This window comes from Hypanus sabinus, chromosome 3, assembly GCF_030144855.1.
Source record: "Hypanus sabinus isolate sHypSab1 chromosome 3, sHypSab1.hap1, whole genome shotgun sequence".
Lineage (NCBI taxonomy): Eukaryota > Metazoa > Chordata > Chondrichthyes > Myliobatiformes > Dasyatidae > Hypanus > Hypanus sabinus.
The window spans coordinates 176,724,420-176,740,255 of record NC_082708.1 but is presented as its reverse complement, the minus strand read 5'-3'; the positions used below and the strand labels follow the sequence as shown (position 1 = coordinate 176,740,255).

Below are 15,836 nucleotides of genomic sequence, written 5' to 3'. Positions count from 1 at the left end.
TGGTGAACTACATATACCTGTCTGGACACACCCCTCTGCTGACTGCTCCTGTGGCTCCTCCCACAGACCCCTGCATAAAGGCGGTTGGAGGCACTGCTCCTCCCTCAGTCTCCAGGATGTTGTGTGGTGGTCTCTTGCTACTAATCGTGGTCTCTTGCAGCTAATAAAAGCCTATCGTTTGCCTCCCGTCTCCGAGAGTTATTGATGGTGCATCAGGCAGGTACAATGACAACCTTTAAAAGACATTTAGACAAGTATGTGGATAGGGAAGCTTTAGAAGGATATGGGCTAAATACAGACAAATGGGACTCATTTAATTGTCACTTTGATCGTAGGGCTGAGGGGCTTGTTTCTAGATCTGACTATACAGAGGGAGGAAGATGTAAAGAGCCATCAAGAGGATACAGACAACAGCACAGTAAACATACAGTATAATACAATGGCATCTATTTTGGTTCACAAAACAGAAAATACTTTTACAATTGTAACAGATTGGGAAGTGTTTACGTTCACATTGGGAGGAATCGTGGTGTCCTTGTACATAAGTCACCGACAGGTAACATGCTCATACGTCAAGCAATATGGAAGGGAAATGTTATACGTTGCCCTTCAAACGAGTGGTAATAATGCATTACTGAAATTATAGAGCCAGAGAACTGTGCACTGATCTCTTTGCCCAAAAGCTTATGCTTTGTGTAGATGGAGTGTAATAAAGAACTTCAGATGTGGGTTTGGCACTGTGGAGTGATTAAGAGTAGCAGTGCACTCACTGAAATACAGAACAGCATGGTACAGGACTCGCCAATCTTTTAACCTACTCCGGGATCAATCTACTGCTTCCCTCACACATAGCCCTCCATTTTTCTTTGTACCTATCTAAGTGACTTTTAAATATCCCTAATGTATTCACCTCTACCCCCACCAACCGCTATGCACTTACCATTCTGTGCTTAAAAAAATTACCTCTCATATCCCACCTATACTTTCCCCCAATCAGCTTAAAATTATGCCCTCTTACATTAGTCATTTTGGGCTCGGGAGAAAGGCACCGGCTGCTTTCTCTTATCATCTTATACATTTCTGTTAAACCACTGCTCATCTTCCTTCGCTCTAAAGAGAAAAGCCCTAGCTTGCCGAACCTTTTCATGTAAGGCATCCTGCTTAATCCTAGTAAATCTACACCCTCTCTAAAGTTTCCAAATCCTTCCTATAATGAGGCGACTAGAACCAAACTCAATTCTCCAAGTGTGGTCTAACCAGGGTTTTATAGAGCTGCATCATTTCTTATTGAATCCAAAACTTCGACTAATGAAGGACAATACAACATACTCCTCCCATCAAAACGCATGACAACTGACGAATCCATGGAAATGGATCCTGTTACTCCGCACTGCTAAATATCTTACCGTTAACCTGGTACTTCACCTGGGAGTCCAAATTTCCAAAGTGCATCTCTCGTCACTTTTCCAGATTGAACTCCATCTGCCACTTCTCAGACCAGCTCTGCATCATATCAATTGCCCATTGTAATGTACGACCATGTTCCTCACTATACACAACACCAGCAAGCTTGACAGGGTGAAAGCAGGGAGGGTATCTCAACTGGCTGAGGAACCTCAGACCAAGGGCTAAAGTCTCAGGATAAAGGGTACACCACCAGGGAATGAGGTAAGGTAAGGTTCCCTCACTCAGGTAGGAATAAATGTTTGCAGTCCTCTACCCTGGATGTCTGTGCTGGCTCAGTTATTAAGTATGGTCAAAATAGTGATTGATTTTTAGTCATTAAGGTAGTTGAGGGACCTGGGGATGGTAGAGGAAAATGGAGCTGGGGTATTAGATCAGCACGACCTTAGTGAATGGAGGAAAAGCCACAAAGGAGCAAGTGCCTGGTGGGTACAAAGTCCAGAATGAGGCATAAAGCATATTGCTTGCGATCACTGTATTAGGAGTTACAAGAGTGGAAAACAAAACAAAGTAGTAGGAGTGAAGAGAAGGATTAAAAGAATAAGAAAAATTCAGTTGTAGTCTTGTTCTATGCAGACGAAAGTAAACAAAAATTCCAGTGATAACAATTAACCTGCAACATACCCAAGTGTGTGACTTGTGCTATTGAAACCCAAGAAGCTTCTAGAAAAATACAGAAGCAACTGTAATCACTGGAAAATTCACCGAACAAATACATTTAAAAAAGGTGATTATATAAAAATACAAAGGTTCAAAGTACATATCTTATCAAAGTATGTATGCATTATACAACCTAGAGATTTGTCCCCTAATATGAAGCCACAAAACAAAGAAACCCAAAAACAAACCCCAATTTGTATATAACGAAAAAGGCTGTCTGCAGAGAATAAAAATGGCCATGAGAAAATGAAATAACCCATCAAAAATCAGTCAAACACCCAGTGAGAAATGAAAAAAAATCATGCAAAGAATAACTGTAAGCAAATAGTGTTTTTGAACTGAAGTCTGCAAGGGAGTCCCACGGTTCAGCACAAAGCTGAGTAAACATCGTGGAGCAGTGATCTTAATTGGCCCGTACCTCACCCTGACCCTTCCATCACTTTGACCTTTTCAACCTGACCCGGCGCTTATCTCTCCATTCAAACATCCGGTTCTAGCCCGTACCTAGACATGGGCATCGACATGCTGACCTGTTCCATCTGGCCTGGCGCTTAAATCCGTTCTGCTGCTTGGATTCGCTGGGCTCAGACCTGCAAATCTCCATTCACATATCGTGCTCAGTCGCGTCTGGTGCCTGGAAACCTGCAGCTTCGATTGGCCTGTGCCCCATCTTTCATGTTCTTCCACGGCCTCAGCAACGGGCCTGCTGCCTCGCCTCGCCTCAGTTCTGCCACACTGAATTGCCTCCAAGTCCAAAGGGAAGTTACGCACTATTATTGGTGGTGATCGTTTGCCACAAGAAGTGTGGAAAAAAAACACAGTAGCTATCATCCACCAGCCAGACGTCGCTAAGGTTCACCACTGCCTTCTTAAACACAAACAGCCAAGCAGAGGAACGTTAAAGTCCAAGAAAAATATTAATTCTATGCCCTAATCCTACATGCTCTATTCACAAGACCACAAGATATAGCAGCAGAATTAGGACATTTGGTCCAACAAGTCTGCTCTGCCATTTCATCATGGCTTATCCAATTTTCCTCTCAGCCCCAATCTCCTGCCTTCTCCCCGCATTCTTTCATGCTCCTCTTCAAGGTGTGGGACGGCAGGGAGTGTCCCTGATGACTACAACTGCGAGAAGTTCATCCAAGCCTCAGCTTCTAACAAACCACATTAAGGAGTTGGAGCTGGAACTAGATGAAATCCAGATCAATCTGGGGGGCTGAGGGGTGACAGATAAGACATGTAGAGAGACACAGGAGGTTGGGTGACAGCCAGGAAGGGGAAAGCGGTTAAGGAGCCAGATGGAGTTGCCCTGTGGCCAACCCCCTTGAAAACAGGTGTACTGCTTTGGATAGTGCTGGGGGGGGGGGGGGGGGGAAATGACCTGGCAGAGGAAAGTCATAGCAGTAGGATCTGTAGCTCTGAGTCTGAAAGGAAGGGGGGGAGGAGAAGAGGTGCACGGCGGTGATAACTGATTCATTAGTTAGGGGAACAGAAAGGAGGCTCTGTGGGTGGGAACAAGATTCCTGGATGGTATGTTGCCTCCCAGATGCCAAGTCCGGGACTCCTCCGATGGAGTTCTCTGCATTCTTAAGCGGGAGGGTGAACAACTGGATTTCATGGTCCAAGCGGGTACCAGTGACATGGGTAGGACAAGTGACGAAGTTCTGCATAGAGAGTTGAGCGCTAAGTTAAAGCGCAGGGCTCCCAGGATTGTGATCTCAGAATGGCTACCCATGCCATGTACTGGGGAGGCCAGAACTAGGAAGATTGTACAGTTTAACATGCGGCTAGGGAGTTGGTGTAGGAGGCAGGCCGTAAGATTTTTACATCACTGAGCTCCCTTCCAGGGAAGATGCAACCTATACAGAAGGGACGGTTTGCACCTGAACTGGAGGGGTCTGATATTCTAGTGGGATGGTTTGTTAATGCTGCATGGTGGGGTTTAAACTAGAGTTGCAGGGGGATGGGAGCCAGAGAGCCAGAACACTTCATGGAGATGTTGTGGAGACAGGTGTTACTGAGACCTCTGTCAAAGTTAGGAGTCAAAAGGTTGAGCATGGTGAGACTAGTGTCCTGAAAGCATATTCTTCAATGCAAGATGCACCATAGGAAAGGCAAATGAGCTCAGGGCATGGATCAACACCTGGAATTATGACATTGTAGCCATTAACGAGAATGGTTGCGGGGGGGGGGCAGGACTGGCAGCTCAATATTCCAGGGTTCTGTTGTTTTAAATATGACAGAGAGGGAGGGGTAAAAGGAGGAAGGATGGCGTTACTAGTCAGGGAAAATGTCATGCCGGTGCTCAGTCAGGACAGATTGGAGAACTCGTCTAATGAGGCATTATGGGTGCAACTGACAAATAAGAAATATACGACCACGTTAATGGGGCTATACTACAGACCACCCCACAGTCAGAGCGGGAGGGATGAAAGGAGGAGAAGAATCCTTCTACATCAGAGTGTGACAGTATCCCGGAGTCTCCACCCGAGACTTGCATGACTGATGGAAGTGAAAACTGAGAGAATGCTACTAAGATGAAGGAACACCGCCAGAGATGGAGGAAATCCATTGCTGCCCTAAATGCCAGTGGCGTAATGAGCAGTAAGTTTAAGTCAGATAGATAAATGTGCAGGGAGCACAGGCAGGCAGAAGAGATTTTGATTAATTAAACACAGTGTTTGATGCCGAAGAGCCTGGTCCAGTACTGTAGTGTAAGTGGTGTGGCATAGTCTTGTAGAACCAGTGATTAAGGTTCAATTTCCCTTGTATGTTCTCTCAATGACCGTGTGGGTTACCTCGCACTTTCTAAAGATGTACAGGTTAGGGTCAGTAAGTTATAAACATGCTATGTTGGCACTGGAAGCATGTGAGACCTGCTGGCTATCCTCAGCACATCCCAAGACTTTGTTGGTCATTGACGCAAACACCTCATTTTACTGTACTGTATTGTTTCAGTGTTTTAATGTACATGTGACATTGGGTGCTGAAAAGGCCCATAGTTTGCTTTATCTTTATGGCATTTTATCTTTATTGTGCACTTTCTTTATGGCACAATATGGGCCTTTCAGCACACAATGTTGTGCCGACCTATACAGTATACACCAACTCCACAATTCTATATAACCTTTCCACATCACCAGTATAACCCTTCTCCACTACGTAGCCAACAACCCTTTATCTTTCGTACATTCTTGAGCCTATCTAAGAGACTTGATGTCTCTAACCTATCAGCCCCTACCACTACCCCAGCAGTGCATTTTAGACGCTTAACGTTCATGTAATAAACTATCTCTGATAACTCCCCTAATCTTTTCTCCTCTCATCTTTAATAGATGTCCTCTGGTACTCTCCAATTCCAACCTAAGAATAAAGAGAGGCTCTGGATGTCCACTCCATCCAGGCTTCTTAATATCGTATACACATCTAGTTGCCTCTCATCCTCCTTCACTCCAAAGAGAAAAGCCTTAGCTTCAGAATAGACCACATTGCAGTCACGGACTGCAGTTCAGTAGACTGGAAAAGTTGCCTCAGCCAGAGGGACCATTTGGGTCGGCTGGAAGCAGCCAGGTGAAAGGTCAACTATTATGTCTCCTGTAGTCCTGAGGAAAGTGCTGTCGGGTAGGGAGTGGTTGGTGTAGATAGAGGAGTGGACCTGGGAGCTATGGAGGCAGCAAATCCTTTGAAAGGGAGCGACACATAGTGCAGCAATTAGCACCCCACTTTACAACGCTAACAGGGCTCAAGGTTCGATTCCCATCACTGTCAGTAAGGTGTTTGCGCTTTCTCCCCGTGACTGTGTGAATTTTCACCTGGTGCACTGATTTCTTCCAAAAGTTCCAAGAAGACTTACAGTTCAGGGTTAGCGAGTTGGGGGTATGCTGTTTTGACGCAGGAAGCATGGTAGAACTTCCAGGCTGCTCAGCACAATTCTTGCAGATTTGATTTGACACATTTCACAGGATGATTTGATGGACATGTGTCAAATAAAACTAATATTTTTCTTTATCTTTGAAATGCTGGAAGGAGAGGAGAGAGTGCATCTCATGGCAGAAGCTTGTAGGAGCTGGTGGAAATTGTAAAGGATGACCCGTTGAACATAAATTCTAGTCAGGTGGAGAGTGAGGACCAGGAGAAGTATTCTTGCTTTGTGTAGGAGGAAGGAGAGGTTAAAGATGCAGGAATTAGCTGAAATGCATTCATGGATTCTGATCATTATGATACAGGGGAAAGAAATATCACAGCCTGATATGGAAACACCAATGCCCATGAACGGAAAATCCTACAGAAAGTAATGGATACCGCCCAGTTCATCCCCACCATTAAGCACATTTACACAGAGCACCATTGCAAGAAAGAAGCATTTATCATCCAGGGCACTCACCATCCAATCATGCTCTCAGATTCCCCTTATATATTTCACCTTTCACCCCAAACCTATGGTCTCTGGTTCTAGTCTCATCCAACCTAAGAATGGAAACCATATGACATCTAAGTCATTGACAAACTTGTCTGGATGTGTGGTGGACAGTACATTGTCTGGCTGCATCACGTCCTGGTGTGGAAACACCAATGCCCTTGAATGGGAAATCCTACAAATGTAGTCCATCAAGAGTAAAGCCCTCCCCACCACAGAACACACCCACACGGAGCACTGTTGCAGGAAAACAGCATTCATCATCAGGGACCTCCATCATGCCGGTCATGCTCTCTTCTTGCTACTGCCATCAAGGACGAGGTGCAAGAGTCTCAAGGCACACATATCCGCTTCATGAACAGTTATTACCCCTTGGCCATCAGGGTCCTGATCCAGAATTCACTCACCCCACCACTGAACAGCTCCCACAAATTATACACTCGTTTTCAAGAACTCCATCTCATATTCTCAATTATTGTTTATTTATTTATGATTATTATTATTATTATTATTATTACTATTATTATTATTCATTCTTTTTGTATTTGCACTGTTTGTTGTCTTTTGCACATCATTTGTCTGCCTTGTTGGTGCAGTCTTTCATTGATTCTATTATGGTTCTTGTATTCATTGAGTATACCCGCAAGGAAATGAGTCTCAGGATTGTATATGGTGACATATATGCACTTCGGTAATAAATTTACTTTGAACTTTAAAGAAAGACATTCCAGAAACACTTGAGCAGAAAGTATCATGACGGGAGCAAATACAATGGAGTCAGAGGAACTAGAAGAATGGAATAGAGTCCATGGAGAAGAGAGAGTCTGAGTAAGCTCAATAATCAATTTTATTTATCAAATGTACATGAAAACATACAGTGAATGCCTCATTTATGCTAACAAACAACACACCCAAGGGCGTGCTGGAGACAGCCCACAAGTGTTGCCATACATTCAGGCACCAACATAGCATGCTCACAATGCTCAGCAGAACAACACAGAACACAACAAAACAAAGCCCGCTGCTTCCCTCTTACCCACACCCATACACAGTCCTCTGACCCCAAGGCAGTCCGCCTTCTTTGGCCTCCAGCTTTGGCTCAGTCAAGGACACACAGACATCGGGCCTTATTCTCTCCTAGTGGTCTGACAGGGAAGGCAGTCAAGACAGCTGTGGCAGTCTGTGAACTTGTAGCAGATGCTTGTTACTTGCTTGAGATGGAGAGATCCAAAAGGGAAAGTGAGGTATGGAACAGGTAAAAGTGAGGCAGGATGGAAACTGGCAACAAAAGTGATGAAGTTTAAGTTCTGTAGCAGGCTAGGCCAATCCAGTCATCAACGCCTAGGAGAAGGAACTGAGGAAATGGACCTAATCTGATAAAGATGCTGTTCTACATGTTCAAGACACATTAGGTGTATCTTGGACCTATCCAAGTGCCCAAGATCTGGAGAGACGGAGGGGCTTTGAGGCTGTAACTTTCTAAGTGTTTTTAAGCTCCCACCCACCTTCTCCCTCAACTGCTTTCACCTATCACCTGCCAGTTTGTACTCCTCCCATTTTTTTATTCTTGCTTCTTCCCCCTTCCTTTCCAGTCCTGACAAAGGGTCACAGCCCAAAATAGTGACTGTTTATTCCACTCCACAGGTGCTGCCTGACCTGTTGAGTTCCTCCAGCATTTAATATGTGTTACTCTAGATTTCTAGCATTTGCAGAATCGCGTGTTATTTTAAGAATTCTAGTTGTACCCAGATCTACGATTTTCACTGGCAGCTTGCTTCATATACACACCACCCTCTGTCATAAAACTTACTCCTCAAGTCCCCTTGGTGCAGCGTGTTCCATACATCCACCACTCTCTGTGTAAAGAATTTACCTCTGCCAACCCCTCTACAGTTTCTTACAATTATCTCAAAATTATTCACCCTTGTATTAGCCATTTCCTCCCTGGGGAAAAGTCTCTGGTTGCCCACTCTATCTCTGCCTCTTATTATCTTCTCACCTCTATCAAGTCATCTCTCATCCAGTTTTGCACCAAAGAGAAAAGCCTTAGTTCAAACAGTCTATCCTCATAAGACATGCTTGCTAATCTAAAATCTAATCCACAATCTACCTTATTTTGATCTTGCACATTATTGTTTACCTGCTCTGCAGATTGAGGAGATTTGGAATGATACCAAAGACTCTAGCCCTAATTCACCCAACCCAAGACATGTCCTCTGGTTCAGGCAGCATCCTGGTAAGTCTCTTCTGCACACTCTCCAAAGCTTCCATATCCTTCCTATAATGAGGCAACCAGAATGGAGCACGATAATCCTGCACTGTGACTCCATCTTGTGAATTGAGAATTGATCCTGCTTTGGGATCCTCTAATCTGAGCAACTGAATGTGGACACAAGGAGTTTCTGCTGACCTGCTACACCTGCGATCATTCTCAGACGAGCTGTATATTGTGTATAACAGCAGGTTTGCAGAGGTAATCTCATTAGACTCAGGGTCTGGATCACTTGGTTTGACTGCTTAAAACTTTCCAAAGTTGAAGAGAACAAACAGCCATAAATTGCCAGTTGTCAATTCTGAATCAGAGCCAATAAGAAGGTGTTAAAGGTCAGTCAGATAATCCATAGTCAATAACACAGAAAGGCAACATTTGAACTACTAAGGAATGAGTATAAAAGCAGAGATTTTAAGATCCAAGATAGTGATTACTCTCCAGGAGCTTCAAAACGCGACTACAAGGAACATGAGGCCAACAGAGAATCATTTTTACTGGTATCGCCTTTTCTATTCTTTGACTGCTCATGGAGGGTCAGGAAAACTTAGTCAGTGTGTACACAGGTATTCGGTTCCGTAAATTCGTGTGCTGTTCAGTTGAGACAATAAAGATACTTGCTGAAAATTACAGCTTCTCTCTGTGTCTCCCCAATCATTATTGCTAAGAGGTCGATCTTTGTAACACTAGGATGCAGTTTGTCAGGCCCTGGGGATTTATCAATCCTTATGCTCCTTAAAATCAGCATAAATAACTCTATTGTAATGTGCTTCAGGACATCATCATTTTCTTCCCAAAATCCCCTAACTTTCATGATTTTCTCCATGGCAACTACAGATGAAAGTATTTCTTTAAGGCCATGCCCATTTCCAGTGGCTCCACACATAGACTAAGCACTGATCCTTCAAGAGACCTACTCTGTACCTAGCTACCTTTTGCCCTTAATATAATGGTATAATCTCTTAGGATTTTCTTTTACATTATCTGCCAATGTTATCTCATCTATTCTTTTTGCTATCTTGATTTCCCTCTTAAATATACCCCTCCACCCCTTATACTCCTCAATGAGCTTTCTTGTTCACAGCAATCTGTACCTGACCTATGCCTCTTGTATCTTCCTGGCCAGAGCCTCAATATCCCTGGTGAGCTATTCCTACATGAAGATAATAGTTCCCTGTTAACAGAAGCTGGAAAGTTGCCCCATCTTAAGACAGCAACCTCAGAATTTATTTTAATATTTTGCCTTTCACATAGAACATAGAAGAGGCCAGGCCATTTCACCCACAATGTTGAACCAAACGAGCTAAAAAGCAAAATCAAAAACCACCTAAGCACTAATCCCTCCACCTTTCATACATCCGTGCGCTGATCCAAACTTCTCTTTAAAGTGTACTGTCTCCTTGCACTTGCCCTACCAAGGTGCAACACCTCACATTTATTTGGGTTAAACTGCATTTGCCATTTCTCAGCCCATATCCGCAACTGACTTATATTGTGCGGTATTCTTTGACAGTCTTCTACATAATTCACAACTCCACCAAGCTTGGAATCATCTGCAAATTGACTAACCCACACATCTACATTTTCATCCAGGTCACTTATATACATTACAAACAGCAGAGGTCCCAGCGCAGATCCCTGCAGAGCTTCACTAAGGCTATGTCCACACTACACCGGATAAATCCGTAACCGAAGCTTTTTCTCTTCGTTTTTACCCTCCATCCACACTAAAATGGCATTTTCGTCCCCTGAAACTTGAGCTTTTCAGAAACACCTTCCAGGGTGGGTATTTTTGAAAATGCTGCTCGGGCAGATCAGTGTAGATGGAGTAACCGGAGACTTCTGAAAACGCTGTCAGACGGCAGCGTGCTATTTCATTTTCTTGAACGCAACCTAACAATTTCAGTACAGACGGCAAAGAGACTGAAGCCAGAAGAGTTAGAAATGTACTCACCAAATTCTCTGACCCATAACTTACTGAATAAATAAGTATACTGTATTCACTTTGCCTTATTTTCTGTCCTTGCTCGTATGAAGGTGGTTTACCTATCTATGCAAGTATTTCACTGACAATTGATGTCTAATAGCCTAATGTAACATTGTATGGAAATACAAGATAACACTGATGCAGGCATGTTTTATACATTTAACAAGGTGCTTTATTAATGCAACAGAGTTAGTCAGTTTTTCAATGTTCATCGTCAGCCGGGTCAATCTGTCTGTGAAATCCTTGTCGGTTGCCTCTGTACACTCCAGTATTTGTTTTTTTTTACTTTTAAGTTCTCCTGTGCGAAAGCCAACAGCCGTCCGTCATTTTAAGTTTTTCTAGTCTGTAACTACACAAACACTCACTTTTACAGCGAGACTCAACACCAAGCACGTCGCTTGTTTTCAGTAGATGTGTCCTGCGAAGGAGGAGGAGATTTGCCGAAATCTCTGGTTCAATGTGGATAGAGATATTTTCAAAAACGCATAGCGTGGATGCCTATCGTTTTTACGTGAAACCGGCGTTTTCAAAATTACCCAGTCTAATGTGAATGTAACCTAATTACAGACCTCCAGTTCGAAGAAGTCCCTTCAATCAACACCTCCTGTGTTCTAGGCACCAAACCAGTTCTGAATACAAACAGCCAATTCACAATGGGCCCCCTCCACCACTCATGAGGGATTTTGTCAAATCGCTTACTAAAATCCATCAATCTCTCTTGTCTCCTTGTCAAAACCTCAATCAAATTGGTAAGGTACAACCTGCCACACAAAAAGCATGCTAGCTCTCCCTAATTATACCATGAGTTTTCAAATATACTATCCTCAAGAATTATCTCCAGCAATTTCCCTATAACTGAAGTAAGACTCACCAGTCTGTAGTTTCCAGGATTTTCCCTTCTAAAAACAGAGATATAACATTAGCCATTGGCCAGTCTTCCGGGACCTCGCCTGTGCCTAGAGAGAACATGAAGATAGTGGTTAAGGGCCCAGCAATCTTATGTCTTGCCTCCTTCAATAACCTGGTGTAAATTCCATCAGGGCCTGGCGACTTATCCACCTTAATACTCATTAGGAGGTCCTCAATTCTCCTTAGGGGTAGGTTCCTCCTCCTTGACCTCTAAACACCTTAACATATTTATACACGCAACAGTGGTCTCCTGGTCCTCCATATCCTTTTCCTTGGTAAACACTGATGCAAAGTACTCGCTAAGCATCTCACTCATACTCTCCACATCCAAGCATATGTTCCCCCCTTTATCCTCGAGTGATCACATATTTTAAAATAGTTCAAATCGGGCTATAACATATAGAAGCAGATTTAAACCATTCAGCCCACTGAGTCTGCTCTGCCATTCCATCATGGCTGATTTATAATCCTTCTCAACCCTATTCCCCTGCCTTCTCGCTATAACATTTGACACCCTTACTAATCAAGAACCTATCAACCTCCAATATCAATCTGTGGCAATGAATTCCACAAGCTCACCACCCTCTAGCTAAAGAAATTCCTCCTCCTCTCTGTACTAAAGAGACATCCTTCTATTCTGAGGTCATGCACAGATGGTGAGGTCAGCTGAGAAGATCATCGGGGTCTCTCTTCCTACCATCATGGAAATTTACACTACACGCTGTATGCGCAAAGGAAACAGCATTATGAAGGACCCCACGCACCCCTCATACAATCTCTTCTCCCTCCTGCTGTCTGGGAAAAGGCTCTGAAGCATTCTGGCTCTCACAACCAGTCTATGTAACAGTTTCTACTCCCAAGCCATCAGACTCCTCAATACCCAAAGCCTGGACTGACACCTTGCCCTATTGTCCTGTTTATTATTTATTGTAATGCCTGCACTGTTTTTATGCACTTTATGTAGTCTTGTGTAGCTTTCTCTGTGTTGTTTTTTTTTACGTAGTTCAGTCTAGTTTTTATACTGTATCGTGTAACACCATGGTCCTGAAAAACATTGTCTCATTTTTACTATGTACTGTACCAGCAGTTATGGTCGAAATGACAATAAAAGTGAATTGACTTGACTTGGGTCCTAGACTTCTCCCACAGTAGGAAACATCTTCTCCATATCCCTTCTATCTTCAGAGTCATGAATGGAAGAAGTTTCAAATCCTAATCAATATAAAAGGTCTTTATCTCTAGCCCGGGGGTCGGCAACCCACGGCTCCGGAGCCACATGCGGCTCTTTCATCTCTGTGCTGCGGCTCCCTGTGGCTTTGGAAAATAAATGGTCAGTATTTAATTAAAATGTATTTTATGTTAGTTTGTTAGTTTTTGAAATGTAATTCTAAATTTGAAGATTATGGTGATCTTGTACAATCTAAATAAAACGCAGTTTTATTAAACTATTTTATTTAAACTGACTGCAGTTTACTGACTGCATGTAGCACACCACTACAACGTGTTTTTATCGCTGGCTGAGAGGTGCTGAAACGCTTTGTCGCGTGTCTGGAAGAAATGAAAACTTTCCTGGGCAGCAAAGGGCTCACCTTTCCTGAGCTGGAACAGCCAAAGTAGCTGGAAAATCTACACTTCATGGTAGACATGACAGCGCATCTGAACACGCTGAACACAGTTCTTCAGGGGAAAGGACGTACAGCCCTACACATGTTGGAGGATGTTTTGGCGTTCGAGCGCAAGTTGACAGTGCTTGCCAGAAATTTACAGAAAGGCACATTGTCTCACTTCCCCAATTTGAGAGAGTTCAAACAAGGTCACAACATGATAAATTCAGAGTATTTACATTCTGCAATCATCGCAATGCAAACATCGTTTGGGAAACGCTTCTGTGAGTTCAGAGAGGAAAAAAACACATTATCCTTCCCGGTCACTCCCCTAAGCATCGATCCATCCCTACTGAATACGACTGCATTGGCAGGTGTGAGTCAACCTGATCTTGAGATGGAACTGGCCGACATATGGGTGTGCAAGTTTAGACGCTTGACAGCAGACCTTGAAGATGTTGCCCGTCAGAAGGCCGTTCTTGCTCAGAATCACAAATGGAGTGATATTGAAAACCTCCTCAAACCAGACAAACTTGTGTTCGAAACATGGAATGCTATCCCTGACAATTATGTAAACATTAAAAAGTATGCGCTTGGAGTCCTGTTGATCTTTGGATCCACATATGTATGTGAGCAGGTGTTCTCCAACATGACTTTATTAAAAACAAACATTGCGCACGCCTCACAGATGACAGCTTGCGATCCTGTGTAAAGATGAAGGTGACGTCATACAGTCCTGATGTGCAGACGCTGTGCGCTGAGGTCCAGGAGCAGAAATCCCATTAACCAAGTATGATAAATATTTTAATTGCCTATTATTTTACATATATTCATATCTTTTCATTGTTCAGTGAAATAGTCCTTTTATTTTTCAGGTTGACAGCTGGCTGACGTTATTTTTGGTTTGCTGCTGGTGGAAAATTTAAGTTTGGCGTTTTTCATAAATACAAGAAGGACTCAAATAGACATTGAGTATTTTATTTAAAAGTAACCTTCAAACCAACGTCTTTTTTTCGGAGTTCAAAATGTTTTTGTTGCATGCAGAAATGTAATTTCGTTTTCTCTGCAGGAGTTCATCAATTTCATAAATGCAACACATTATAGTTTGTTTATACATAGCATAAAGGCAAAAAAAACGTTGTATGCAGTGTTATTTCATTTTAAATGTCAAACGGGTTTTGTGGCTCCCAGTGTTTTCTTTTCTGTGGGAAACGGGTCCAAATGGCTCTTTCAGTGGTAAAGGTTGCTGACCCCTGCTCTATATACATCAAAGCATTTCCATAGTTAGTGAAATATTTTTGCAATGGAGCTGTGGTATTGTCAAATATAGATGATAATCTTTACATACTAAGCTCCTACAAGAACAAAGTGATTATGCCATATTTCAATTATATTGGTTGAGTCATAGAGTCAAAGAAAAGTAAGCACAGAAACAGGCCCTTTGGCCCAAGTCGTCTGTGACAATATCACTTAAGCTACCTACTCCCACTGACCTGCACCAGGACCATCAGCTTCCATACACCTACTATCCATGTACCTATCCAAACTTTTCTGAGATGTTAAAATCAAACTTGCATGCATCTCTTCTGTTGGCAGTTCATTCCACACTCTCACAATCATCTGAGAGAAGAAGTTTCCCTCATGCCCTTAAACTTTTCACCTTTCACCCTTAAACCCACGACCTCTAGTTGCAGTTCCACCGAACCTCAGTGGAAAACACCTGCTTGCATTTACCCTATCTATACTCCTTGTTAATTTATTATACCTCTATCAAATCTCTTCTCAATCTTCTATGTTCTTAGGCACAAGTCCTAACCTATTCAATCTTTCCTTATAATTCAGGTCCTCCAGACCCCGCAACATCATTGTAAATTTTCTCTGTACTCTTTCAACCTTACTTATATCTTGCCTGTAGGCAGATGGCCAAAACTGCACACAATACTCCAAATTAGGCCTTACCAATGTCTTATGCAACTTCTCCTGTATGTAATACTGTGATTACCAAGGTTCCCTGCACTTGTTATCTTTAGCTTTATTCTGACAGGCACATACAAGCTTTGTACTCTCAAAATTTCACTTTTGAAGACCTCCCACTTACCAAATACACCTTTGCCAGAAAACAGCCTGTCCCAATCCACGCTTGTTAGATCATTTCTGATACCGTCAAAACTGGCCTTTCTCCAATATGGAAGCTCAACCTGTGGACCAGACCTATCTTTTTCCATATTTACCTTGAAACTAATAGCATTGTGGTCACTAGTTGCAAAGTGTTCCCCTACACAAACTTGTCACTTGCCCTGTCTCATTCCCTAAAAGCAGATCAAGTATCATATATTCTTCTTTGGTGCCTCTACGTACTGACGAAAGAAACTTTCCTGAACATATTTGACAAACTGTATCCCATATAATCCTTTTACAGTTTGGGAGTCTCAGTCAATATGTGGATAGTTAAAATCACCTACTATAACAACCTTATATTTCTTGCAACAGTCTGCAAATACTCTACAAATCTTTTCCTCTAAA

The 15,836-nt window shown here is 42.8% G+C and overlaps 1 protein-coding gene across 2 annotated transcripts in view; it reads right to left on the bottom strand.

Annotated features, from left to right (window-relative positions):
* Positions 1 to 15,836, bottom strand: part of LOC132391921 (UDP-glucuronosyltransferase 3A1-like) — a 57,608-nt gene that overhangs the window by 37,761 nt on the left and 4,011 nt on the right. The window contains exon 2 of one of the 2 annotated variants that reach the window (XM_059965699.1): positions 11,672 to 11,756. The exons of the other annotated variant lie outside the window; for it this stretch is intronic. The gene's annotated coding sequence lies outside the window, so the exon portion shown is untranslated. The remainder of the gene's footprint in view (positions 1 to 11,671; positions 11,757 to 15,836) is intronic. 2 annotated transcript variants of the gene reach the window in all.